General features: G+C 42.5%; 1 protein-coding gene across 1 annotated transcript in view; it reads left to right on the top strand.

Moving 5' to 3' along the window:
- Positions 1–11,006: 11,006 nt before the first annotated feature.
- Positions 11,007–27,293, top strand: part of PLCE1 (phospholipase C epsilon 1) — a 345,535-nt gene continuing 329,248 nt past the window's right edge. The window contains exon 1 of the mRNA XM_030809243.1: positions 11,007–11,320. The gene's annotated coding sequence lies outside the window, so the exon portion shown is untranslated. The remainder of the gene's footprint in view (positions 11,321–27,293) is intronic.

Here is a 27,293-nt window from a genome sequence, read left to right as displayed (position 1 = left end):
TGGGCTCAAGCAATCCGCCCACCTCAGCCTCCCAAAGTGCTGGGATTACAGGTGTGAGCCACCATCCCTGGCCCTCAGCTCTCTCTTAAGTACATGAAGAAAGGATACCAAATACACTGAAGCCTAAATAGGTGTGGGAAGGTCCCTAGAGAGGACACCCCAGCCTCCACTGGACACTCGCTGCCACCACATGGGCTCTTCCAGTGGACAGTCACTGGTGGTGCTGAAATGTCACCTCTGTGCCCACCTTATTATCTTTCTTTTATAACATTGTTTTAACTAATCATTTATTTTCTAAGTTTTTAAAAATTTTTCAGTCACGTTTTTAAAAATGCTTAATATGGGAATTTTTTAACAAAAGCAAAAATAGAGAAAATTTCATTATAATGAAATTCAGTGTAATCACCTTAGTTTCAGCAAACTAACTTGCATTTTCTGGTGAGTTTTAAAAAATCCCATTGGGATTTTGTTAAATGTTAGATATTAATTTAATAGAAATTGGCATTTTTAATCTTTAAGTCTTTCCATGAAGGCATATTGTATCTCTCCCTATTTATTCAAATCTCCCTAATTTCTCCAAATTAATCATATACACACACAATTATATACATCATTATTATTCCTAATTTCCATTTTTAAATTTCTGTTGCTACCATTGCTTATATGTTTTAGTGTTTTGGTTGAATTATCACAATATATTGCTAAGTAGATAGCAGTGTTGTGTAGAAAAGCTATTGATATTTGAATATTTGTCTGTCTCTAGGCTGTATACTAAGCTCTCATTAATTCTGAGTATTTTTTTTAAATAATTATCCTGGATTATCTTAGGTGCATAATCACATTTTCTGCATGTAATTATAATTTTATTTCCCCCTTTTCAGGAGGTATATTTCTATTTTCTGTTTTGTATCTTACTATATTGAATAAAACATCCAGAGTATATTGAATAATAGTTATAATTGGGCGTTTTTGTCTGGCATTAATTTTAATATGTTCTCCTCTAAGTAGTTCACCATTTGTATGGTGATGGCTATTATTTGCAATTTTATTAAGAGCATGCACTTTTATTATTTGTTTTAATAAGGTTTTTAAAATCAAGAAGAAAGTGATATTTAATTTTACGAAATGTCTTTCAGTTGTTTGACAATTTGATTCTTTGCTTTATTGGTAATAATTCTTTTATTAATAGATTAGCTAATATTCAACTATCTTTAAAACGTGTGATATATCTTAATTGGTCAGAGTAGATGATTTTATAGTATGTTACTGAATTTGGCTTGATTGTGCTATAGAATTTTCATGTCTAGACTCATAAATGATAAGGATTTATGGTAGCGCTTTTTGTGCTATGTTTGTTATTTATAAGTTCTGGAATCAGGTTTATGTCACTTCTTAAAATAATTTTGAAATATATTTTTTTCTTTGGGAGATATTTTATAAGCATTTTATTTATGTCAATTGAAAGTTTGGAAGAACCAAATGGTAAAATTATCTGGCCCATGGGCAGCATTTCGCAACAAGAGTTCCGTGCAATGCTTCATAAATTAGGGAATTTCTGGATTAAATGCAGTTAAATAATCACTCTGGGACTTCTCATAGTTATATCATCATGCCTTGTAAACCTCCAGCATATTCAAATTTATTTGGTCACAGAGTTCCTTATATTGACGAACTAGTATTGGGTGAAAATACTTCAATCACACTAAAGCTTTTTTTTGGTGAGGATTCTTTGATAAATACTTCATTAGATTATGTCAGTACTTGTTACTGCCGTTTTCTCAGTATCTTGCATAATTTATGCCTCCAAGAGTCACTCAGTAAATATTTAATTGAGTTAAATATTTTCATTTATTTCACTGATTATTGGGCCAGTGTTCTCAGGTGAAAGCAACAGAAAGTAATTTAGGCTTGAAAGGAATTTCCCAAAGGAATGTGAGTAGCTTGGAGACAGGCTTCCAAGAACAATTCCTCAAGCCACGTCCTAGACACTGGAAGGATATTTTAGCACTGTTACCAGGAGCTCTTTCTTCCGGAGTCTCCTGCTACCAGCCCTGAAGCCACCTTGGCACCAAAAATCCAGCTTTATGGTTGCTCTCAAAAGCTCATGAGTGTCTCTGCTGTCATTCTCAACAGCAAAATGTATTTTGTACGTTTTCAAATTGTTCACTTTTTTTCTGAGATAGAGTCTCATTCTGTCACCCAGGCTAGAGTACAGTGGTGTGATCTTGGCTCACTGCTACCTCTGCCGCCCAGGTTCAAGCGATTCTCCTGCCTCAGCCTCCTGAGTAGCTGGGATTACAGGCACCTGCCACCGTGCCTGGCTAATTTTTGTATTTTTAGTAGAGACAGGGTTTCACCATATCGGTCAGGCTGGTCTTGAACTACTGACCTCGTGATCCACCCGCCTAGGCCTCCCAAAGTGCTGGGATTACAGGCGTGAGCCACCTCGCCTGGGCTATTCACTTCTTTAGTGGGTCACACTTATAATCCCAGCACTTTGGGAGGCCAAGGCTGGCGGTTCATTTGAGGTCAGGAGTTTGAGACCAGCCTGGCCAACATGGTGAAACCCCATCTCTACTAAAAAGAAATACAAAAAATTAGCTAGGGTGATGGTGGACACCTGTAATCCCAGCTACTCAGGAGGCTGAGGCAGGAAAATTGCTTGAACCTGGAAGGCAGAGGTTGCGGTGAGCCGAGATAATTCCACTGCACTCCAGCCTGAACAGAACAAGACTCCGTCGCAAAAACAAACAAACAAAAAAACAAAAAACCCTGAAAACATATATATATATATTTTTCCATATCTATGTGGATATATACATATATATATATAGAGAGAGAGAGAGAGAGAGAGAGAATTTATTTGGACTAAAAGTTTGAGGACTGCTACTGGGGAGCATAAACTCGAATTGCCCTGAATATACACTTCGATTAGCAGCAGCTACAAGTCCAAATACTTCAGTTCTGAATTTAAATTTCGCACAGGTATGCCTGGCTGATGGTGCTGGGTAATCCGTCACTATCTTAGCTGCAAAGGAGGCTGGGCAAAGGTAGTTCATGGCTAATAACTTGGGAAAACAAAATTACAAAAAATTCTCCAAACCCAGCAATAGTGTTCAAAATACATATTTTCCTATTTATTGGATCAATTGTGATAGAAATTCTCAGAATATTATACATTAATCCAGATTTTAAAACTTCATTAGCTTAGACTTTATTCTAGTATGCTTTTATAATTAAAGTGTTACATATCTATGCAGAATTCTCTTTTTATTTTATAAGTTTGCTAGTGTTCTTATTTTTGGTTATATATTCTAGAAGTGTTATTCTTTTTTAATGCCCACACCACTCCCCATCCTCCTCCTTGCCCCTGCCAAAAAAAAAAAAAAAAACAAAAAAAAAAAAAAACAGAAAAGAAGCATTTAATGTTTTTTCGAAGAACCAGCTCTTGGATTTATCTTCTAGTTGGTTAAGGCTTTCATCTTTACTATTTTTGTTTTGTTTTTTCTTAGAATTGTTTTGGTGTTTTTAATTTAAATTTTCAGTTCATATATTTTTACTCTTTCTTGTTTAATAATAAAAAATTTCAGATACACATTTGCTATTGATTACTGTTTGGCCATATTTCATTAATTTGGATTATGCAATATTTTCATTTTGTTATGTTCCAGAAAACCTCTAATTATAATTTGGGTTTCCTTCGTGATCCAATAATTATTTAGGACACTGTGTCTTAATTGTCGAGCAGCTGATGTTTTTTGGTTTTAAATGTTTAGTGTTAATTTCTAATTTTCTTGCATTTTAGTCAGAGAATATGGCCTATATATTTCCTGGAATTCCTTGAGATTTTCTGAACCCATTTTTGCAAATGTTCATGAAACTTGGAAGAGAAGATATATTATCTCTGTGTAGACTGTAAAGGTTATAAAGAGTTTAGATGTTGTTTCTTCCCTTTTTTTTTTTTTTTTTTTTTTGAGATGGAGTCTGTTGCCCAGGCTGGAGTACAGTGTTACCATCTCTGCTCACTGCAACCTCCGCCTCCCAGGTTCAAGTGATTCTCCTGCCTCAGCCTCCTGAGTAGCTGGGACTACAGGTGTGCGCCACCAAGCCCAGCTAATTTTTGTATTTTTAGTAGAGATGGGGTTTCACAATGTTGGCCAGGCTAGTCTCGAACTCCTGACCTCAAGCAATGTACCTGCCTTGGCCTCCCAAAGTGCTGGGATTACAGGCTTAAGCCACTGTGCCCAGCCCACTTTTCTGTTATATTAGTAAAAATCTATGCCAAAATCATAAACAAATTCAGGCCAAAAGTTTAGTTATAAAAACATGTGGCATGAACAAGACCCATTAGCAGGAGAGATAGCTATCTCGAGGTAAAAAGAGAGATCCGAAGGATGTCAGAAGGGCTGGGAGGGTAGGAGGAAAAGATGGACAGAAGGGAGAAAGGAATCAGAATAGAACAGGTTTGGGACACATTTCACAAACACTGGGCTCTGGTTGATGAAGTAATTCTTTTGTACACTGCATGCAATGTCTTTGTCAGGGTGAGACAGATATAGCATAGGGTGAGAAGCTACTTCTGGAAAATAAGGCTAAAGAAAAAGATGCGTCAGACTAAGAGTGGAAGCCGAAGAGAATATTGTGGTCAGTGAAGGGAATTTCAGAAGGGAGACCCTAGAGGGCTCAGGTATGACCTCACTTGCAAACTCTCCGCTGAGTTTGAATAGAAATAAGAGCACTGAGGCAAGAGGTTCCCAGATTGACTGAGAACCTATCGTTTTGCAAGTACGGTGTTCCAGGCTAAGATAGTGTGCACAAGTCCCTGCCCTCATGGAAGACACCACATATTCTCAATATGGAAGGGGGCAGGGAGGTGGAACTCCTTTAGAATAATGCCAGAAATAGTCTGGAGAGGAAGCTAAGAGGTAAGCCATTGGTAAGTCTTCAGTGAAGACAGGAAGAAAGTGGAATATGCAAGCGTCCTAAGTTTTGAAAGCAGAAAGACTCTCTTGGGAAGGCCATGGGAAAAGTGGTGGTGGGGCAGCAGGAGCTAGGCAGTCCTTCCTCTTTCTACCCTAGTAACTAGCTTTCCCTGTAGAAGACTCAAGGAATGACGTGGTGTTGGGGTCAGCAAGGTGAACTCAGTGTGGAAGAAGCTATTTCAGATGTCCAGGGAAGGCTGGGATAAGAGGATGGCTTTAAGACCAGATTAAGTTCAGATCTAGATATCTGTGTTAACTTGGGCAAGTTACTTAACCTTTCTGAGCTTCTGATTTCCTTATCCTTAAAACAGAAATGATAGCAGTGTCCACTCATAGGTTTTGTGAAAATAAATACAACATATTGTTGTACAAAACTTTTAGTACAGTAAACCTCACCTTTAGCTATGAGGATTCTAACCATCCTCATATCTTCACTTTCTTCCTTTCCTGGTTTAATGTTATCATCAATCATTATAAATAGTCCTTGCGTGTATCCTAAGCCCTTGACCCTTTCTTGCTTCGTTAACAACCCTACTTAAATCCAACTCTCCATTTTTTCTTTTCCTATACCTATGCAGCTAAACCTGGCTGAAGAAAAATGTACAATCATTGTGACTGGGCTCACTGTGCTGGTGAGCACTTAATACCTGGCATTGCACTTCCCTGTTCCATTTGCTCTCTCACTTTCCAAGATGATTACTTCATACCTTTTCTCTCATACTTTCTGCGTGTCCTACCCCATTCTCAGTCTCACCTGATGACTTTGCTTACCATTTCTTTTTTTTTTTTTTTTTTTTTTTTTTGAGACAGAGTCTTGCTGTCGCCCAGGCTGGAGTGCAGTGGCACGATCTCGGCTCACTGCAAGCTCCGCCTCCCAGGTTCATGCCATTCTCCTGCCTCAGCCTCCTGAGTAGCTGAGACCACAGGCGCCCGCCACCACGACCAGCTAATTTTTTATATTTTTAGTAGAGATGGGTTTTCACCGTGTTAGCCAGGATGATCTCGATCTCCTGACCTCGTGATCTGCCCGCCTCGGCCTCCCAAAGTGCTGGGATTACAGGCGTGAGCCACCACGTCCAGCTGACTTTGTTTACCATTTCATTGTGAAAATACAGGCAAGCAGAAGAAAACTTTCACGAGCTTCAACTAACTCTGCCTACCTCCCAACATTCATTCCTATTGTTCCAGTTATGAAAGCTATGTAAGGAACTATCCCAAGACTTATGTCCTAAAAGACTGACCATTTATTTGGCTCAAAACCCAGCAATTTGGGCAGGGCATGGCAGGGATAGCTTTGATCTGCTCTACTTACTATTGCTGGAATGGCTTGAAGGTTAGTGACTGGAATCCCTTGAAGGCACATTCATCCACATGTTTAAGGTTGATGCTGGTTGTCAGCTGGGATCATACATGCCTCTCCAGGTGGTCTGGGCTTCCTTACAACATGGCATCTGGGTTCTTGGGTGAGAGTTCTGGAGCAAGATAGGCAAACAACAGCTGTCTCAAATTCCATGACATAGGTACTCTAGCCACAAAGCATCACTTCTACCTCATTCTATTAGTTAAGGGGCTGCCCATATTCAAGAGAAGGGGAATTAGACTTCACCTGATATCAGTGGCAAGGTTCTAGAAGAGGATGTGGGACTGGAAATATAGCTGCATCTGCTTTTGAAAAATACGTTCTATATTCTGTCCTGTCACTTTAAACTGTGCATTTTGGCCACTAAGAAGAACACAAAACCTTAAAAACTACATCTAGAGAAGTCTCCACACCTGAGGCCGGAGTTCAAGACCAGCCTGGGCAACATAGCAAGACATCATCTCTACAAAACAATTTTTTTTAAAATTAGCTGGGCATGGTTGTGCTTGCCTGTGGTCCTAGCTACTCAGGAGGCTGAGGAGGGAGGATCACTTGAGCCCAGGAGTTCTAGGTTACAGTGAGCTACGATCACACTACCGCACTCTAGCCTGGGTGACAGAGCAAGACCCTACCTCGAAAAGAAAAACAAGAAGTTTCTAATGTCTATGCTTTGGAATTCCAGTGTAGCTAAAACTTTTTTTAAAAAAATTGTGCTTTTATAATTTTTCATTATGGCTCCTTGAAACAGTTTGAGCTGGTCCCAACTTTTGCTGACAACAACTCCGAACCAGGTATTACAATGAGATTCCTGAATGTTTCAAGAAGAAAAAAATGTTCTGCCAAAAGATTGACAAGATTTTGGAATATTCAAAGGAGTTTATGGCCTTTAAATACCGTAAGTCTAAATGAAAATAAAGATCTGAGTTTTATTTATTTAAGTAATAAACCTTTATATGTTCTAAGTGTTTTCATATACACTGGCTCATTTAATCTTCACAATTACGCTGAGGGGTACTGTATTAGTCTGTTCTCACACTGCTAATAAAGCATACCTAAGACTGGGTAATTTATAAAGAAAAAGAGATTTAATGGAATCACAGTTCCACTTGGCTGGGGAGGCCGCACAATCATGGCAGAAGGCAAGGAGGAGCAAAGTCACAGCTTACCTGGCAGCAGGCAAGAGAGAAAGAGCATGTGCAGGAAAACTCCCCTTTATAAAACCATCAGATCTCGTGAGACTTATTCACTGTCACAAGAACAGCATGGGAAAGGCCCATCCTCATGATTCAATTACCTCCCACTGGGTCCCTCCCACAATGTGGGAATTATGGGAGCTACAATTCGAGATTTGGGTGGGGACACAGCCAAACCATATCAGGTAGGTACAATTTACCTAGAGGAAAATGAGGCACAGTGGGATAAGTAACCTGTCCGAGGGCTCACAACTTGGGGGTGGATCTGAGCATCCAACTCCAGTGGTCCCACACCAATTCTGTTACCCTAACACTGGCTGCGCTGAGAGAGGATGTTTAAGATCATCTTTCCCTGCTTTGCTTACTGTTCCCTGGGGACCCTCACTCCTAACCATGTCACACAGGTAGAGATACCTACAGCTTTAACAAGCTGGTTGTTTTTCATCAACCTCAAACTGCCTTAATACATCTAACCTCACATACAAGACAACTCTAGGAAGTGTGTTTTTGGCTCTCTGCTCACCATCTGAACTCGCTAGTCTATTTGCCGACAGCTAGTAAGCCCGGTACAGTTTGATGCAGTGACTTCGAAAGGAAGGAAATGGCAACTGGAAAAGCTGACGGCTGCCTTGTTCCTTCAGTCCTTCCTTGGCCTTTGTGCTACCCAGATGTCTTTTGGCAAATTCCTCTGTCTGACGATCAGCAGCTGTTTGACAAAGATCAATGCATTAGTCAATGGTGCCCACACCGACTACTCAGTTCCCAAACTAATGGTTTGTTTATGAATGGGTTAACTGATGGCTGGCTTGTTGAGTGTGGCAAAGCGCCAATCCTTCTTCTGTAATATGTGCAGTAGAGGGTGTGGGGCCTCCTGTTGGCAACCACCCCCATGAAGTCAGAGACCACTGCCCCCACCTCCTTTCTGAAAATTACAGGATAGGGGAGGCAGAAAGAAAGAGAGAAGATGGTTCCGTTTCTTAAAATAATTTTACTACTTAAATTCCCTAGTCTCTATGTTTATCATGTATTTAAATCAATTTCCATTGACTGGAGACCATTATGTAATGTAATAAGCTCAAAAGACATGTGTGCTTTCTCTGAAATTTCAAACATAGATGCACTTTATTGAAATAAAGTCTCCACAGGATTGTTTCTTGGGGCTGTTGTTGTTGTCTATGCAGAATGATCTTGTATAAAGAGATGCATAACTTAGTTTACTGAAGCTGAATTTTCCATGGAAATTATCCAGTGCTTTCCCAATTCTCAGGCGCTTTATCTGACAGTCTTTCTTCCTCTAGATAATGGCTGGCAGCAGCCCACAGAGTGGAGGTTATATGGTGCACTTCTGAAAAAGTCTTGAATGGAGCCATTGTTCCCCTGAGATGGTCTGTGTGTTTCACTGAACAGAGAGCAGGGTGTAAAAAAGGCACCTTGTGTGCAACTGTTGGCGAGGTTGGGGAGTGAATTAAAATCTCCAGAAAGTCTGGGCAGTGCTGTTCAGAGGAGCAATGAACACTCTGGAAGTACTGTTAGCTCAGACATTCCAATGCGGTGAGGCAGCCTGGGGGACACGACTTCCCTCCAATCTCATTTAGAGACGGAGCCACAGGGCAAGCAAAGGACACTGATCTGGACCTGCTCTCTTTGCAAAGATTTGAGGAAGGCGCCCCTTTCTAGGGATGGGGCCACAGTGATTATCACACTTGGATAACTTTCCTGCTCAACGGACCTAGATTTGCCTTGCTTACTAATCATGCAATGACTCATTTGGAGGATTCAATGTTAACTGCTTGTGCATCTACCAGTTTGTAGCTATCTATTCCCACATGCCAAATTAAAAAAAAAAAAGTCTTTGGGGGTGTCAGGTGATGGATGAAGTTTGATATTATTCGATCATTAAATGAATTATAAAACCATAATATAATACTATATATTAAATAAATAGCCTACCTTGTTTATTGTCAGTGATGCTACCTCTTTCCTCAGCCCTTTATTTACTTGTTCAGGATAACATAGCCTCAGGGATTGAGTAAATTACCACTTCTCACTGTCCTAGTGCTAAAATGCTAAGATCTTAAGGAACAAAGAATTTCTTTAGAGCCCTCTGCAGAGACCTTTCTGAAATCAGCTCTCCAGGGAGGCAGTCATGTTAGTTTTCATTAAAGTCCTAGTGGTGAGAAAACAGCAAGACAGTTTAAGGACCAGACTGGCAGATTTTTCTTAACAGCAGGATTCTTTGGGCCTCCTGTGCTTTCTTGCTCCAAACTCTCCTGTGTTCTGAAGGCTCCAAGAAGGAGAGATCACTTTTAAGAGGGACCCAAAAGAAAGGGTCAAACATGCAAACATGAGCAGGAGGAAAGTGTGTGGGAGGAGGCGGCGATGCTCCAGGTAGAAGGCTCAGCTTAAGTTCAGGTACAGAGCTGGAGTGGGAGAGACATTCTGTTGGGTGATCCTTATTAGCCAGGGCATGCTGGGTTACACAGCCATGGGGAGTTAGTTTGGAGGGCAATAGGGAGCCAGTGAAGGTTTCTGCATAGATTAAAGTTGTAAAAGAGGAAGAATAATACAGCGGTGGTTTGAAGGATTGATTTGGTCCAAGGGAGAGGACAGTAGGAGGCGATATGGGCCACAGGAATGGGTCCTGATCGGATGTAGGAGAACAGGTCAGGCCTAGAGAAGGGTCTTCCATTAGAACAGGTAGAGGGAGGAGGCACAGGTTTAGGGGAAAGGGAGGAGGATGATTATTTGATTTTTTTCCAGGTCCTTGGCTCTCCTAAGACTCATAAAAGCGGCTCCAGCGGCTAAGGAGGCTCTGTGCAGAGCCTGTAGTTTCTAGCTGTGAAGATCTTCAGGTTTGCTTGAGCAATGAAAGAGTACTGGATTTGGAGTCTGCAGTCCTGGATGGCCACCATTACCAGCAAAAGGAGTATTTCCGGAGCCTGGCACAACGCTGGGCACATTGATGGGGCTCAATGAATATGTATTAAATGAACGAGTGACAGAACAGATTCGAGACTTGGTGCTGCCATCTACTGCAGAGACCTTGATCGTGTCCTTTATCTGCCGTGAACCTCAGTTTCCATATCTGTCAACCACGGGTGGTTCCCTGGGGTAGTGTGAGAGTAAATTCCCGCCGCCTGAGGTGTGCAGAGTTCTCGCCCTTCCCGGAGCCGGGCGCCCCAGGAGCGCTCTCTCTGGCTCCCGCCAGAAAGGATGGCTCCTAGGGGCCAGGGCCAGGGGTCTGGGAAGGGGTCGCGCCGCCAGCAGCCAGCTCCGGGGGAGGCGGCCGGGTCCTCGCTCCGCGCCCGCCTTCCCCGCGCGGCAGGAGCCGGGGGCGGGCCCGGCACAGGCCGCTCCCCCGCCCGGCCGCCCGCGGCGGCGCTAGCGGCCTCTCACCCAGGGCGGGCGAGTTCTGGGAAAGCCCAGCCCAGGGCGGGGGCCCCGCTGCCGCCCGCGCAGCCGCCGCCGGCCGGGCAGCGCGCACAGCTCGGCGGGCGCGGACTGCGGACGGCGCGGGTCCACAGGGTAACGCTGGGCAACGTGGGCAACGCGGCAGGCGGCAGGCTCGCGCGGCGGGAGGGGCAGCGGCGGCAAGCCCGGGCTCTGCCTCCCGGGCTCTGCCTTTCGGGCACTTGCCTGGTTCTTGCGCGTTCCTGGGCATCGGCTCTGCAGCTGACACACAGTAGCGGGGACACCCGACGCCGCTAGCGACAGGCGCGCGGACGGCGGGTCCCAGAGGGACGCCGCGCTTGGGGACGCCGGTGAGACTCGCCAGGAGCCAACAGGTGAGGAAGTGACTCTGTAGCTCGGTTCCTGAGGACTGGAGAAGGGGAAGGATGGGCTGGTTCTCTCCCAAGGCAGTCGAGCCGCGGAAGGGAGCAGCCCGACTCCGCGTACCTGGCGGAAAAGTGTCCTCGCGCTCCCGGGGGACCCGAGGCGGGCGGTCCTCCAGGGCGTGCAGGCCGCCCTCGCAGGGGCTAAAGGACACCCTGCCAGTGCCTTCACTCCAGACGCCTGCCTCAGGTCGCCCCTTCGTGTTGTGAGTACGGTGTGGAGGTGGCCAGTGCAAAGAAAAAGATAAGCTCTTTTTGTGGCGGTACTTAGCAGCAGTATTTCAAGGAAAGTGCTCAAGAGATTGTTCCTGGAGAGATTTGTGTACATCAAGTCCTAGAAAATACAATGTTGGACCTGGTCCCGCTCTAACTGATAACTAGAATAGCTAGCTTTGCCTTCAAGTCCTTTAATGCTACAGTAATAAATACACTAGAGCAAGAAGTCTTTTGTTGTTGCGAATGTTAGGTGCACAGCGTAAATTTGTGGGAGCTTTCGCCCCTTGCTCTGTATTTAAGCCATGAGACACTTAGTTCAGCCGACTTAACCAATTATTCAGTGTAAGACTCATTTAGTGGTTAATCAGTGTCATTTTAAATAGTGAGTTCCCTGAATACCTGTTAAGTAGGATTCACGTCTTCGAAAAGTTTTATTTGCACGAAGATCATAATTTCAGTTGCATTATGCAAAATTTGCCCGTAGGTCTTTTGGATCTCTGCAGGATTGGTGTCTTTTCATGTTTCTTATACCCCCCGTAGAGGTAGGGCAGGGCCACTGCCACAGAATGGGCACTACTGAGGCCAAGAATGCTTGACTCCACTAGGGAGAATTTTTGAGAGCCTGACTTGGGAGGTGGAAGCAGGTGACCCCATAGATGCTTGTACAGGTGCCCAGTTGTCATTGAGGAGAGAGGTGGACTATCTCTAGGTTATTGTATGCATCTATGTCTTCATGAATACTTTTCTGAAGAATGTCTGATGGTGTTGTCATCTAAACCATCTGATGGCACATCTTCCCCCACATCCACCACTCTAAAGTCTAACCATCCTTCAAACTGTGTTTTGCTGGTGGTGTGAGGCTTTTCCTGAAACAGCCAACCTCCCCCTGCTCTGATTTCTGCAGCATTTTTTCTCCAGGGCCCTTTCTGCTCTCTACCTTCTGGGGGTTATTTATGTAGATGTCTCATTTTCCCTACTGAAGGCATTTGTTGTGGCTTTCATGGCAAAATGCTTGCACCTAGAAGACTCCCTAGATATAATTGTGGGCCAGTATTAAATCTTAAGACTTTGGTTTTACAACATAAACATCTACTTTGGAGAAGGAGATAATATAATTGAAAGGAGCTAGAGGAATGTATAATGTTTACCATTAACACTATCCTTTATTTACAGCCCCATGGGGGAAATTCCTTTTATACCCAGGAGGCATGTCGAATAATCACCTTTGGTTCATGCCTTGGGACCAGGTAAGAAGTGAGATTGAACTGGAGGGGACATTCTTCCAGTCCTCTTAGTAACATAAACTCCTGGGATGTGGTCCAAGTTTGACCTGTCATTAAAAATTCCATACTCCAGTGGGTTAGAAGCTAGATTCCAATGAAGGCGGTTGGTTTTCTTTTTCTATTTACAACCATTCTTAGTCACATTCTTCGCTGGGCTTTTGTTGTATACTTTAAAAAAACTGTTTGATGTGCAATTTGTTACCTGTAACTTTCTAAGTGAATAAAAGAAGATTGAAAAAATACTGTGCATGGTGGAAGAGTTTTCTAAAGTAGACAGCAGGGGATGTTTCCCATGCCTGGGCAAGAGGAGAGATTTGCACAGAGTGAGGCTTGCTGCACGTGTGTGTGTGTCTGTGTGTGTGTGCGCACGCGCATGTGTGTTCCACACACCTGGCTGACAGGCGCCTATATAGGACAGTTGCTTTAGTCCTAACGCCTTCTCTCTCTGCCGGAACAACTTCTGCGGTGGAAGAACAATAAAACAGAGCTTCTGGGTTCAGAAGGAGAAGCCGAGGAAAAGCCAAAAACAGTAGAAGCAGCTGAGAGTGTGAATTTGTTTGCTGAAGTTGTTTTCCTCCCAATGTTCAGTTGAGATCTGTGGCATTGTGCAAGTAGGGGTTTGGTTGAGGGGAGGGAAGGCAGGTGATTAGGGAGTATGGTGCTTCTGGAGGAGGGCTGGAAGGTTCTGATAGGGTTTTAGGGAAGCACGTGATTTGGTTATATAAGGCCCAAAGAGGAGAGTTGGAGCTGGAGGAGTAGGGAATGGAGAAAGAGAGGAAGAAGATATCAAAGATGCATTTTGTTATAGGCCAACCATGTGGCCTACAAAGAAGGGCAGAACTCTCTCTAGTATCATGTGTTCCTCTCTGCTCCCTGGATGCAGAATGCAGGTTTTTACCGAGGCTATAATTCATCTGTGTTATGGCTTAAATAGATTTTCATGGGCCAGATTGGCAACCAAGCCCTTGGAGGCTGCATTGTCCAACATGGTAGTCACTAGCCACATATGGCTATTTACATTTGAATCGAAATTAGTTAAGTGAAATTAACCAGCCATATTTCAAGTGCTTGATAGCTACATGCGGCTAGTGGCTACTGTATTGGACAGTGCAGATATAGAACATTTTCAGCATCTCAGAAAATCCTTCCCTAGAGGATTATTTCAAAGGAGTAATACCTATTAATCTCCAAAGTGTACTGGTTTCCAAATGAAATTTAGTCATAACTTTAAAGTTTCCAATTTGACATGAAAATAATAGAAGTTGTTGTTGGTAACACTATGGTGCTTACTACATGCCGGGCAGCACTCCAAGCACTTTCATCAATTAACACATTTAATTTTTATATATTACACAGTCAATGTGAGAGATCTTATCCTTTAGCTGTATTTCCAAAATCAAAAAAGCTCTGAAAACTGTGATTTTCATAAATTTGGCTACAAAACTTGGTCTGAACTGATGTGAGGTTATGACAGTCTTTATTTTTCTTACTTGGTGAGAACTACACATACATTTTTACTTCAGAAATTATGGGCATGTTTTATTTGCTGCAGACACCATTGAAGATGTTATGTAATATATAGCATATGCATTTTTACCATTACAAAATCCATAAACTTTCTGAATCACAGTTGGCTGGCTGCTCAGAATTTGGATTAGGGAGTGTGGACTTCCATGATTATGCCCATTTTGAAGATGGGAAAACTGAAGCAACGAAAGGTCAAGTGATTTGCGTAAAGTCACAGCAAGGAAGTGCCAGTGTCAGGAGCCAGTCAAAGTGGACTGTCTCCAGAGTCTGTTCTCTTGACCACTGTGCTATCCTACATTAACCTCTGGGCTCATGACCCAAAACAAATAACCGTCCTTTTTTTTTTTTTGGCTAGGTGAAACCTAATAGCTTTAACTCAGCTCATTAGAAAGCTTCCGATAGTGATCTGGCTAAATTGTTTAGCAGTTGAGGTTTTGAAATGCTGTGGATAGTTCAACCACTGTAATAGACGTGCTTAGCAATTGTTTAGCTTGCCCCTTTCCACCCTGTGTCAGCCACACTTGTTTTTGAGCATTCATTGTGTAAGAACTGGTAGGAAAAGAGGTGGGTGCTGGTGAAACCATTGGGCTCATGTTGAAATCTTTGGCATGTGGGGGCTTACATATTCGTAACTGTTGTGGGGTGGAGGGTGGCTGGTTGTTTGGTCCTAGTACAGATCAGCTGTTACAGGCAGGGGCCATTTGGTGGACTACCAGGATAGTAAGCCCTCTTGGCGTGTTTTTGGAGGGTCTGCATCAATCTGACGCAGTCAGAATTCTTTCTAGGGAAACTTAATTCTTCTTTTCTTGTGGGAGTTCGACTGGAACTGCAAGGCTGGTCTGGGGGCAAGAATGGACATTTCATTTCTCCTCCTCAAGTAGTGGCAAGCCTCAGTGATCTCTTCTTAGATTTTTGGTCCATACCTGCCTTTGAAGAAATTATTGAGTAACCCCAATGTTTCTCCTTTGAGTAGGAGGAGATGTTCTGGACATTTGACCTTTTGTATGTAGTTTAGCCTGCCTGCAGGACCCCCTGTCTCTTTGCAGCCAGGAGCATGTATACCTCTTGTGGCACAGTCTCTGAGGCCCCTAATGATCTTTCCCCACCCGACTCCCCGAATCCAGTTATCATGACTTAAGGTATAGAGCCTGGACACTCTATTCATCAAATACAAGATTCTCTAGAATCAAATTTCCCTGGGGTTTCCATAGTACAACCTTGGATGAGCAACTGACCTTTGCGTAAAATAGCAATAGTAATTGTACAGGGTTGCTTTGAGGCCAAAGTGAGATAGTTTACCTAAAGCACTTTGCACAGAGACAGACACATCCTGAGTGCTCAAAGTTAGCTACTAATATTACTGTTTCTTCCCCCAGGGCTCCTCAAGTCTTTCCAGTCTGCAGTGTTAGGCTTTGGGGAGGTGTAGATGGTAGGCTAGATCATGATCTCCCAAAGATGTCCAAGTCTGAATGCCCGGAACCTGTGAGTATGTTACTTTACGTGACAAAAGGGACTTTTACAGCTGTGATCAAATTAAAGCTCTTGAGATGATCCTGGATGATCTGGGTGGGCTCAGTCTAATCTCGAGTGTTCTTAGAACAAGGAGACAGGAGTGATGTGAGGAAGGGGTCATAAGCCAAGCCTCTAGAAGCTTGAAAAGGAGAGAAAATGAGTTCTTTCCTAGAGCCTCCAGAAGGAATGTAGCCCCTACTAACCCATTTTAGACTTCTGACCTCCAGAACTGTAGGGTAGCACATTGGTATTATTTAAACTACTACGTTTGTGGTCATTTGTCACAGCAGCTGTAGGAAACTAATACAGCATGGAAGAATAAAGAGAAAGCTGTCAGGAGTGAGAAGAAAGCTATCGAAATAAGAATGATAACATAGCTAGCATTTAGTAAGAGCTTTGTACTAGGTATTGTTATAAGCAATTTATGGGTACTAACTTGTTTAATCCCCACAACCCACTTTCTGAGGTAGGTACTTTTATTATCTGCGTATCACAGATGAGGAAACTGAGGCACTGAGCGGTTAAGTAACTTACCCAAGGTCACACAGCTAGTATGCAGGAGATCCGGGACGTGAGTCCAAGCATTCTGGCACTCTTAACTGTCACCCACACTACTCCCAAAGGCAGGCATTTCTGGCTGTTGAGTCTGACACTATCAGCCACTGAATGGTACGTGACTGTACGTGGGGAAAATGCAATGTTGGAATTGGTGAGAAAGAGGGCAGTGTAGCTGGTTTTCTCCTTCCCCAGAATACTGGTTATTGAAATACTCGTAAGTTTTCACTGTTGCCATCTCCTAGACTGCATCTGGACAGCGTGAAGCCGTGGGAGCAGTTCCTGGGCTGGCCTCCCTCTTGCTCCCACCTCTGTTCCTGCAGCCGCCTCGCTCACCACAGACCGCTGGCCCCGGCGCCCTGTTGGCTCTGCTTCCCGCCTCTGCCTGTTTATTGGATTTGCCTCATTCCTGACTCTCTGCTCCAGCCCGGAATTCCACCACCTCTGGGCCCTCCAGTGCTCAAACTTGAGCTGGTTAGTGTCAGGGCCCAGACTGGAATGGACCTCTGTAACTGTCAGTGGGGGATTATTTTTGCCTTTTTCCTTTAATTATGCTGGCTGTTGTTGGTGTTCTAGCTGGGCTGCTTTTGTCTCTCAAGCACATAATTCAGAGTGATATTGGTTGGGAACAGGGTTTTTCAAACTGTGTTCCAGGAGTGTTTGGGGCCTCTGCAGGATGAGGGAGATGCTGAGGAATGAAGATCTCAGTCATTTACTTCGGCTTTTACCAAGCAGTCCTGCTCTTATTTGTCTTATATACTGGGGCTCTGTTTTAGATTTTGCGTGAAAGAGGGGCTCTATTGTTAGACAAAGAGACAAGTTTGAGAAGAACTAAATAGACTTGCCATAGACTTGGATGTACAAGAAATATACCTCTGTATTTTCCCTCACTTCATTTTATAAGTTTGGGATCTGGAGTCAGGTTGCTTAGGTTCATTTATATCCTGCCTCTGCTACTTATAATCTGCATGACCTTGTGCAAGATACTTGGCCTGTTTGGGCCTAAGCATCCTCATCTACATTATAGAGGCGTAACAGTAGTACCTACCAAATAGGTTTTGTAAGAATTAAATGAAATAACTCATGTCGGAGGCTTAGAACTGGTCTAGAATAAGAATTCTAACAAATATTAGCTTCTTTGATAATTTTTATTGTTGTTAGAACTGTACATGGTCCAGAATAAGAATTCTAACAAATATTAGCTTCTTTGATAATTTTTATTGTTGTTACTGAGTCTCCCAGTTGAACAGCAGGAAAAGAATTTAGCCTCATATCTTCATGGGGTTCCCTTCTACTGCTCTCTGAGTGGTGTTGCAGCTGCAGGTCTTACTTCCTCTCTCCCCCGCTGCCACTGAAATAGCCACTGTCCTTGTCCATGGGTGACTTCATATACAGTGCCACGGAGCTGCCTCTCATGGGTGCAGCAGCCGCAGCGCCCTGAAGTCTCTGAGGTCTCATTGCCTTCTGCCAGGAAGCGAGGTTCCTTCTGCTTTCAGGATCTATGAGACATTTTGTCTTTTCTCCCCTGACTACCAGCCAGTAGGAGTTGGAATGGGGGCAAGGGTCAGAGTAAAGCTCCAGTCTTCTCCCTGCTTCTGCTCAATATTGGGTCTATGATACAGGCTTAATGCCCTTTAACCTTTTCCTCTGTGCTCTTAGGGTTTAAGTTTTTAAAACAAAAGCCAAAAAGGCTCACGGGTCTGCCCTCAGCCCCCCATATCCCTCCTCTGAAGCGTGAGTACAGGGCTACTTGCTTGAATGGGGGAGGAGGAAGATATCTGGGGAAAATAAAACAAAACATAGATAGGGTGCCTAATCTTGACAGGGCTGTTAGTCAAACAGTACTGGCCAGTGTCATCAATGATGTTTGCCCAAAACCTCTTATCTCTCTCTTCTTAGTAGTGGCATCACTGCTGGCTGTGTGGTTGTATGGTAACCTCAAGGAAATGTGCTCCATTTGTAAAAATAATGAAAGGTCTCCTTTAGAGGGGCTGATGATGGGTGCACACAAGTTAAGAGCTATAACAAAACTCAGCTAGCATTTGTATATTTTCATTGCTTTATAGGAATAGCCACGTAACAATAATAAAACAGTAAGGCTGCTATATTCAGAATTAAGGAAGAGGCAGACATAAAGAGAGACTCTGTTTTGATGACTTCACTTTAGGTTTAAACTATATAATATTACTGACTATGGAAAATCTAGAGAATGGAAAAAAATCATTTGGGAAAAAAGCATGTGACCAAGTACATGCTATACAAATCTGGGATTAAAATATCACATAACATGGCTTAATTTGGATATCACAGGAGTTGTTTCAAGTTACTGTCATTTCTAAAGAAAGTTTCAATTCATTTGTTGTTATTAATAACACGAACTCAGATTTCATTGATTGAGCGTGTTTTTCACATATGAAATGTTTGCCTGGAAGAATTGAAGCCCTCTCTAGTAGCCTGTTTTGCCAGTCTCAGAAAGGTGGATAAAATTCACAAAAGCTAAATACTCTGGGCATGAAATTGTATTCCTTTTCCCTCCACAAAGGCAGAATGAATTTGGATGGCAGAACAGAGCTTGAGCAGTTTGGTTAACTGCCGGGGTCTGAGTAGATTCACTCAGACCTAATTTGCTTCTAACTCGGTCTGGCTTACTGTGCCTGAGGTTTTTCTTTCATCATGGCTTGGGTACAGTTTTAAAATTTACAGTGGTAGGGATTGGTAAATCTAGTGGTAGTTGTGAAAAAAATGCTCAATTATTATTTGAATCTAAGAGAAGGCAGGAACTTTTGAGCTATGCATCGAAGCTATATAAGTTTGCACAAAGAACTCCAAAAATCAATTTCCTGCACCATCAGTGCAACACAGACATCAGACAACCTTGCATGCTCTCCCATGACACTCTTGGATCTAGGCTTTTGATTGCCTTTTGCTGGCTGAGAATGGTCCGGGCGTCTCTAATGCCAAGTCATGGGATGGCTGACAACAGGTGGAGGCTGTTCCTGTTGCAGGCATGCAAGCCCAGATCAAATTAGTCATAGAAGTTAAGAGAGTGTGCTCATTTCTCACCATGCTGTGTATTTCTAATGAACTATCACTATCTAAGGAGTCAGATATAAAATATATCACCCATTTAGGAGATACTCATTTTAAAAAAAATCTTTAATCCAAAAATAATTTTGCTTTAAAACTAAAATTCTGTATTTTGTCTTAAATTGTTAAGAGATACTTCTGTTTATATTTGTGTATTAATTTTTGATTATATGCTGTTATCCAATACTTAGAATTGAGGGGAAGAAAGGAGAAGGGTCCAAGCTTGGCCTTCTTGGTTTTGGAGGAGTTGAAGGAACTGGCCTCCTAAGAGACTCATGGATTTGTCCTAAGCTACCTAGCTGGGGAGCAGTAGAATGGGACTTTTGTTTTTTCATATAAAATTGGGATCACATGATAAATACACCATATCCAATTTTGGATCCTAGATTCCTTGCTTAACATTCTATCATGAAGATTGTCAACTTTAATAAATGAGATTCAGAAAATATGATTAAGTATAGAGTTTATTTGAGCACAAAGCTTGCAGATGACCACTCGAGGAATACCAGTTCTGAAATGAATGGGGTTAGTAGTCCATAGTGGAGAAGTTCTATGTCTTACTCATTATTTTCTAAAGGTTTTATATTTTTTACTTAATCAACTTAACTTTTTAGTAGATTCTCCTGCACTCTCTAGGTAGAGAATCATATTACCCACAAATAATGATTACTTCTCTTTTAAATCAGAAATTCTAGATCATTAATAACTGAGTGAGGATAATAGACTGTTTTATTTTATTCCTGATTTTAATGGAAATGCTTTTCATACTTTCTAGAAGGCATAATGTTGGCTTTTGGTTTAAAATAGTTTAAATTACTTTGAAGAAGTAGCTTTGTATTCCTGGATTTAAGCAAAAGATAAAAGGGATTTGAATTTTATCAAATGCCAGAAAGGTAATCTTGGAGATGATTTTATGCTTTTTCACATTTGACCTGCCAGTGTGTTCTATCAGGTTCACAAACTTCCCATCATTAAACCACATTTTCAATCCTGCTGTGGCAGTTCATTATCTGTTTGTTAATCAGTTGTATCTCTCAAATAGAGATATTAATCTAGAAGCCACTTAGATTTTACTTTGAACTTAAAAAATTAGCTCTACTTTAGCCATGGTCATCAAATACGAGAATTAAAATTAGCTTGCTGCTCCTGAGTGTGCATAGATTGAATTCCTGGAGACCCCGTGTGCTTTCCTCAGAGTGACAGGTGCAGCTTCAGATGTGGTAAGGAGCTAGGGACACTGTTTATGTGGGCGAGTATAAGGAGAATGAAGTGCACACCATGGATTGGGTAATTGGGGCTTGTGCTCTTGTAAGAAGTTTTGGTGTTAAATCAAGGGTAGCCTCTAAAATGGCCTTCCTGTGAGATGAAAATGAAATGCCTTTTAAAAAAAGTTGTAGGCTGGGTGCAATGGCTCATGCCTATAATCCCAGCACTTTGGGAGGCCGAGGCGGGTGGATCATGAGGTCAGGAGTTCAAGACCAGCCTGGCCAAGATGGTGAAACCCTGTCTCTACTAAAAATACAAAAATTGGCAGGGCATGGTGGTGGGTGCCTATAATCCCAGCTACTTGGGAGGCTGAGGCAGAGAATTGCTTGAAGTCAGGAGGCGGAGGTTGCAGTGAGCTGAGATCATGCCACTGCACTTCAGCCTGGGTGACAGAGCAAGACTCCATCTCAAAAAAAAAAAAAAATTGTAAGCAAGGATACTCTCATTTCTTTGTGTTCCTTCCAAGATAGGCAGAATTGGAACTCTATTATCAGATGGATAGACACTATCCTTGAGGATTCTGGACACACAGTGTAGACTTCCTTTTCTGGAGTAAAACATTAAATAGCAGAGCAGCAAACCTGCAAGATGAAGCTTGGTCCAAATCATGACCTTAGAATCTAGTAACAGTCTAATCCAATGTTAAATTTTTAGTTTAGGTGAAAGCTTGGTGGGGAAAGTGTTCCTAAGGCATATAGAAATGAAAAGAGAAAGCAGGTATAAAACTTAAAAATTAAATGTCAAATACTTTAACTTTGCATTTGACAGCACCTATGGGACTCAGAAACTGACCCAAAGATTTAGCTACTGTGTGGGTGTCTTTGTGGAGAAGCTGAGGAGAATCTGAGCCCAAGATGTAAGAAGGTGGTTGGTTGCCTTCTTCACATTCTTGTTGCTTATGTGTTACCCCTCATCCTTGTCTCCTTTTTGCCCACAATTTTGGACTTTTTTTCAGCCATCTTTTCTCATCCATTCATCACTGATCCATTCAGCAGTTATTTTGAGTCACTCCCCTGTGTCAGGCACTATGCTGGCTGGTGGGGACAGTGGTGAGCAAGGTCCCCATGGCAACTGCCCACCTGAGTTTACCTGAGCCAGATGATCATGCAGGTGAGGACCTGACACTTTCTGTCATTTGTGAAACAAGATGTTGCTCACTCTCTCCGTTTCTCAGTGTTTCCAACAGTTATTTATTTATGGAAGGATAGAACAAAGCATTATAAGTGAGGAATCATTTGTAAGTTGTAAATTTTGATAATGTTTTGTTAAAGGAGCTTAGTTAAAACTCTAACTTCACTCATGGCAAAGAGGCTTCTGTTGCTGTTACCTGGTGTTTTCTTTTGCTAAACATTTCCATCCTCATTCCTTCCTTTTTGGAGAAATTTATTTTTAATTTGAAGAATTCTGGAAGCAAGGGCTGCTGGGACTGAGGTAGCACATACCAAGGAATCAGACTAGAATGTACAAGGCGAGGCAGCAAATGCTCACCTTGTGACCAGTTCTATTCAGTGGGAAGACTCAGCAAAAACTTGGGAGGATGCCCAGGACATTGGTTGCTCTTGTACTGAGGAAGCGATTCAGGTTAATCTAGAGTAACTAGTTCACATAAATGCTCTACTATTGATTTATGGCTTTGTTACTCGTTTTGAAATTAAGGACTTTGGTTCATTCTGTAACTAGAATGTTTACTGCATTCCTCGTTCTATATCCAGGATTTGCCATCAAAGATGTTTCAGTCAGTTAGAGAGACATGGCACAAATACCTGAACTTCTCAGCATCTTTACCAAGAACTGTCTGGTAAGGACATCCACCTCTGTGAGTGCAGTTGCGCCTTTACACCAATGATTCTAAGCCTCTCCACAGCCTAATTCTCACTTCTGAGCTCCAAAGCTGCATATTGGGTTGGCTGGGTAACATCTCCCCAAAACTCATGTCCCAAACTGAATGCATCTATTCCTAAACCCATTTCTTCTGAGTTCTCCACCGTAGTGAGTAGAACCTTAATCAAACCACTTGCTGAGACCAAAACCCTCACCTGATTGAGTCTGCGGTTTCTTAGCACTGAAGGCCTCACCTTCCCAGTCGTGACACGCTGCTGCCTTCCATTCTAATGCTTGTCTTTCCCAATAGAGTGTGTGCCCTATGAAGCCAAGGCCAGGGACTTTTGTTGGTTGTTCATTTCTGTTATTTCCAGCCCTCACACAATATTGAACATGTGACAAAGGTCTCAAGAAATACATGTTGATAGGTTGTACAAATGGGAATTCTTGTCCATTCTGCCTCCTAAATAGCTCTCTAATCAGGCATACCCGGATTTGACCCAGCTTTGCTGTTTTCTAACTGGGTGGGCCTTGATGAAGCTATTCTTAAGAAATTATTTTTAGATAATCTCTGATTTACAGATTAAGCTATTTTTAATCTCTCTATGCCTCAGCTTCTGAATCTGTAAAATGGACATAATCATAGCACTTACTTTATGGGGTTGTGATGAGGATTAAATGAAATAGAGCATGTAAAACTTATTACTGTTTTTGACATGTAGTATCATCTATTATTACGAAGATAAGTTTGGAGCTAGAATGTGAAGGGCGTTCAGTGTGGATTAAGAGACATGTGCTTTACCTTTTAGAAGGTAAGGATCCATGAAAGGTTTCTACTGTGTGGTGGAAAAACCGTGAGCTATGGAATCAACAGACAAGTTCAAATGACAAGTCTACCATTTAATAACTGTGAGACTGTTTCACAAGTTTACCTAGCCATTCTCAGCCTCAGTTTCAAAGTCTCTAAAATTTGGGGTAACAATATCTCCTACAAGGGATTGTTGTAAGGTATAAATGAGATGGTGTCAAAAACATCCAACACTACTTTTTTTTTTTAATTTACTTTCTTTACTTTAGTACTAAGCTCTAGGTTTCCTTGGAAACAGATCTGCAGTCAGAACCTTGTTCTTGGCTCAGCTCACTTTAACATTTTTATCAGATACTTGGAGAAGGCATAAAGCCATATTTCCCAAATTGGCAAATGACTCAAAGCTGGGAAAATAGCTAATACAATAGGTGATGGAATGAAGGCTCAAAATGACCGTGGCAGGCTGGAATGTTGGTCCTTTACCAAATGGGACATCTAGTTAGTGGGTCAAAGCAGTTAAGAGCAGGGAGACCACTGAGGGTGATTCTGCTAGTCCTGATGATATATGCAAAGGATCTGAATTGAGGCGGTGTCAGTGGCAACACAGGGAGTTATTAGTTGGGAAGAACCTTTTAGAAAACTCATTAGAATGTGACAGCTGATTGGATATTTGGGGCTGGGTGTGTTGATAAAGAGGACTACGGATGATTAGGAAGTTTCCTTTCTGGGTTTCCAGGAGAAAAAAGAGGTGCCGGTTCATAGGAAGGAGGAAGTTAGGCAGAAGAGCTGGATTAGGGATAGGGAGAGGACAGGAGTCTGGTTTTGTACATTGTGTGTTGGCTGTACTGAAGAGGAAGTTGGAAAGTCAGGACTGTAGCTCCAAGGAAAGGCTGTTTCTGGAAAGAGGCATTTGGAAGTCATCCACATAGAGGTGATAGTTGAATCTGTGGGTGGGAGGGGAGGGGATGGCCAAGGAGTGGCTGGTGCTATTCAGAATCATTAGCATTGTTGGCTCTAACTTTAGATAAGCAGTGTAAACAAACCCTTGCCCAAGTGGGGACTAGTTCCACTGCCTTCCTGGTGCTAGTATGTAACTTGTTAAAGCAAAGTTCTGCAGGATAAAAAGAATCTCCTAACAATTTCAGGTTTAAAAAATTATATTTTTAATTACAGAAGTGATATGCAAATACATTCTCTTTTTTTTTTTTGGCTACTGGTGTTTCCAGAAGAGTGAATACATTCTTGTTTCTAAATAATGTAAACTACATATAGATTAAAAGCCTCCTGTTAGTCCCCATCAAAGCCTACTTTCTGTTTTTTTTTTTTGGAGTTATTTGGTCTGGTGGGTATTCTTACAGACTTTTTCTATGTATTACATAGTTACACACATGCGTGTGCACATAAAGATATACTTTTATTTTCGTGTATGGTTTTCCTTTGTTTTCTATAAATGAGTTCATGCTGTGTTTTGTTCGGTTTATTTTTATTTTTAAGAATATGGCCAGGCATGGTGGCTTATGCTTGTAATCCCAGCACTTTGGTAGGCCAAAGTGGGAGGATTGCTTGAGGCCAGGAGTTCAAGGCCAGCCTGGGCAACATAGTGAAACCCCCATCTCTACAAAAAAAAAAAAAAAAAAAGAAAAAAGAAAAATTATCTGGACATGGTGGCACACACCCATAGTCCTACCTACATGAGAGGCTGAGGTAGGAGGATTGCTTGATCCTGGGAGTTTGAGGCTGCAGTGAGTGGTGATCATGCCACTGCACTCCAGCCTGGACAACAGAGTGAGACCCTGTCTCAAAAAAGAAAAAACAAAAGTAACAATATGCTCTGAAAATCTTTCCAGGTAAATTTATCTAGATCTAAGTCACAAAAACAATAAAACCTCTTTTCTGGGTACAAATGTACCATATTTTGTTTTGTTTGTTTTTGAGATGGAGTTTTGCTCCTTTGCCCAGGCTGGAGTACAGTGGCATGATCTCAGCTCACTGCAACCTCCACCTCCCTGGTTCAAGCTGTTCTTCTGCCTTAGCCTCCTGAGTAACTGGGATTACAAGTGCATGCTACCACACCCGGCTAATTTTTGCATTTTTAATAAAGACAGGGTTTCACTACATTAGCCAGGCTTGTCTCGAACTCCTGACCTCAAGTGATCTGTCTGCCTTGGCCTCCTAAAGTGCTGGGATTACAGGCTTAAGCCATCACGCCTGGTGAATATATGATGTTTTATTTAATCATTCCACTACTGATAGAATATACCTTGTTTCCAACTTTTACATCTGTCCATCCTACAGGAATTTACTTCTAGGAGACTGCTGAAGTGCTCCAGAGGCTGGAATACTTTGGTAAATAGTAAGCCAGGAGGTAACAAGCCATCTGGGGCAACAAGAGGCACATAAAGAGAAAGGAGGTAGAAAATGCTCCTTCTTAGTGTCACTGCCATGGCTTAGAGGAAGGAGATCTATTCACTTTGGGGACTCAGAAGTAGATGAGAGGCTGAGCCATGTGCATCGGTTTTGCAGAGTGGAACCATGGATGGATGCTAGAGGTAAACTCTAAATACTGCTCCTTACTGCCCTGGTCCCATCACCTCCCAGGGGTCAACTAGTAACACACCTTTGACCTCTTGTGTTAGTCTACTCATGAGTTGCTATAAAGAAATAACTGAGGCTGGGTAATTTATTAAAAATTTAAAAAGAGATTTTAATTGGCTCACCATTCTGCAGACTGCACAGGAAGCATGGTACTGGCATGTGCTTCTGGTGAGGGCCTCAGGAAGCTTACAATCATGGTGGAAGGCAAGAGGAGCCAGCATGTCACATGGCAAGAGCGGGGGCAAGAGACAGAGAAGGGGGAGGTCTCAGACTCTTGAACAACCAGATTTCATGTGAACTAATGGAGTGAGAACTCACTCATCACCAAGGGGATGGCACTAAGCCATTCGTGAGGGATCCATCCCCATGATCCAAACGCCTTCCACTAGGTCCCACCTCTAATATTAGAGGTCACAATTCAACATGGGATTTGGAGGGCACAAACATCCAACTATGTCATTCTGCCCTTGGCCCCCCAAATCTCATGTTCTTCTTATATTGCAAAATACAATCATCCCTTCCCAATAGTCCTTAAAGTTTTAACTCATTCCACCATCAAGTACAAATTCCGAAGTCTCATCTAAGACTCATTTCCTTCTACCCATCAGTCTAAAAAATCAAAACAACTTATTTACTTCCAAGATACGATGGTGGTACAGGCATTTGGTAAACATTCCCATTCCAAAAGGGAGAAATTGGCCCAAAGAAAGGGGCAAGAAGCCCCAAGCAAATCTGAAACCAAACAGGGCAGGCATTAAACCTTAAAGCCCCAATATAATCCTTGACTCCATGTCCCACATTCAGAGCACACTGGCGCTTTATGGCTTTGCAGGGTGCAGTACCCGTGGCTACTCTCACAAGTTGGAGTCTGGTGTCTGTAGCTTTTCCAGGCTTGAAGAGTGCAAGTTGCTGGTGGCTCTACCATTCTGGGATCTGGAGGGTGGCAGCCATCTTTCCACAGCTCCACTAGGTAGCTCCACTAGGTACAAAACACTGTGTGGGGGCTCCCACCCCACATTTTCCTTTGGCACTGTCCTAGTAGAGTCTCTTTATGTGGGGGCTCTGCCTCCATGGCAGGCTTCTGCCTGGGCACCCAGGCTTTCTGATACATCCTCTGAAATCTAGGGGGAAGCTGGCATCCTATGTCACACTTGCATCCTGAGCACCTGCACACTTAACACTGCATGGAAGCCACCAGGGCATATGGCAGTTTGTACTCTCAGAAGAGGCAGCCTGAGCTGTACATGAAATCTTT

Source organism: Nomascus leucogenys, chromosome 3, assembly GCF_006542625.1.
Source record: "Nomascus leucogenys isolate Asia chromosome 3, Asia_NLE_v1, whole genome shotgun sequence".
NCBI lineage: Eukaryota > Metazoa > Chordata > Mammalia > Primates > Hylobatidae > Nomascus > Nomascus leucogenys.
The sequence above is the reverse complement of the archived record's forward strand: the minus strand, read 5'-3'. Positions and strand labels throughout refer to the sequence as shown.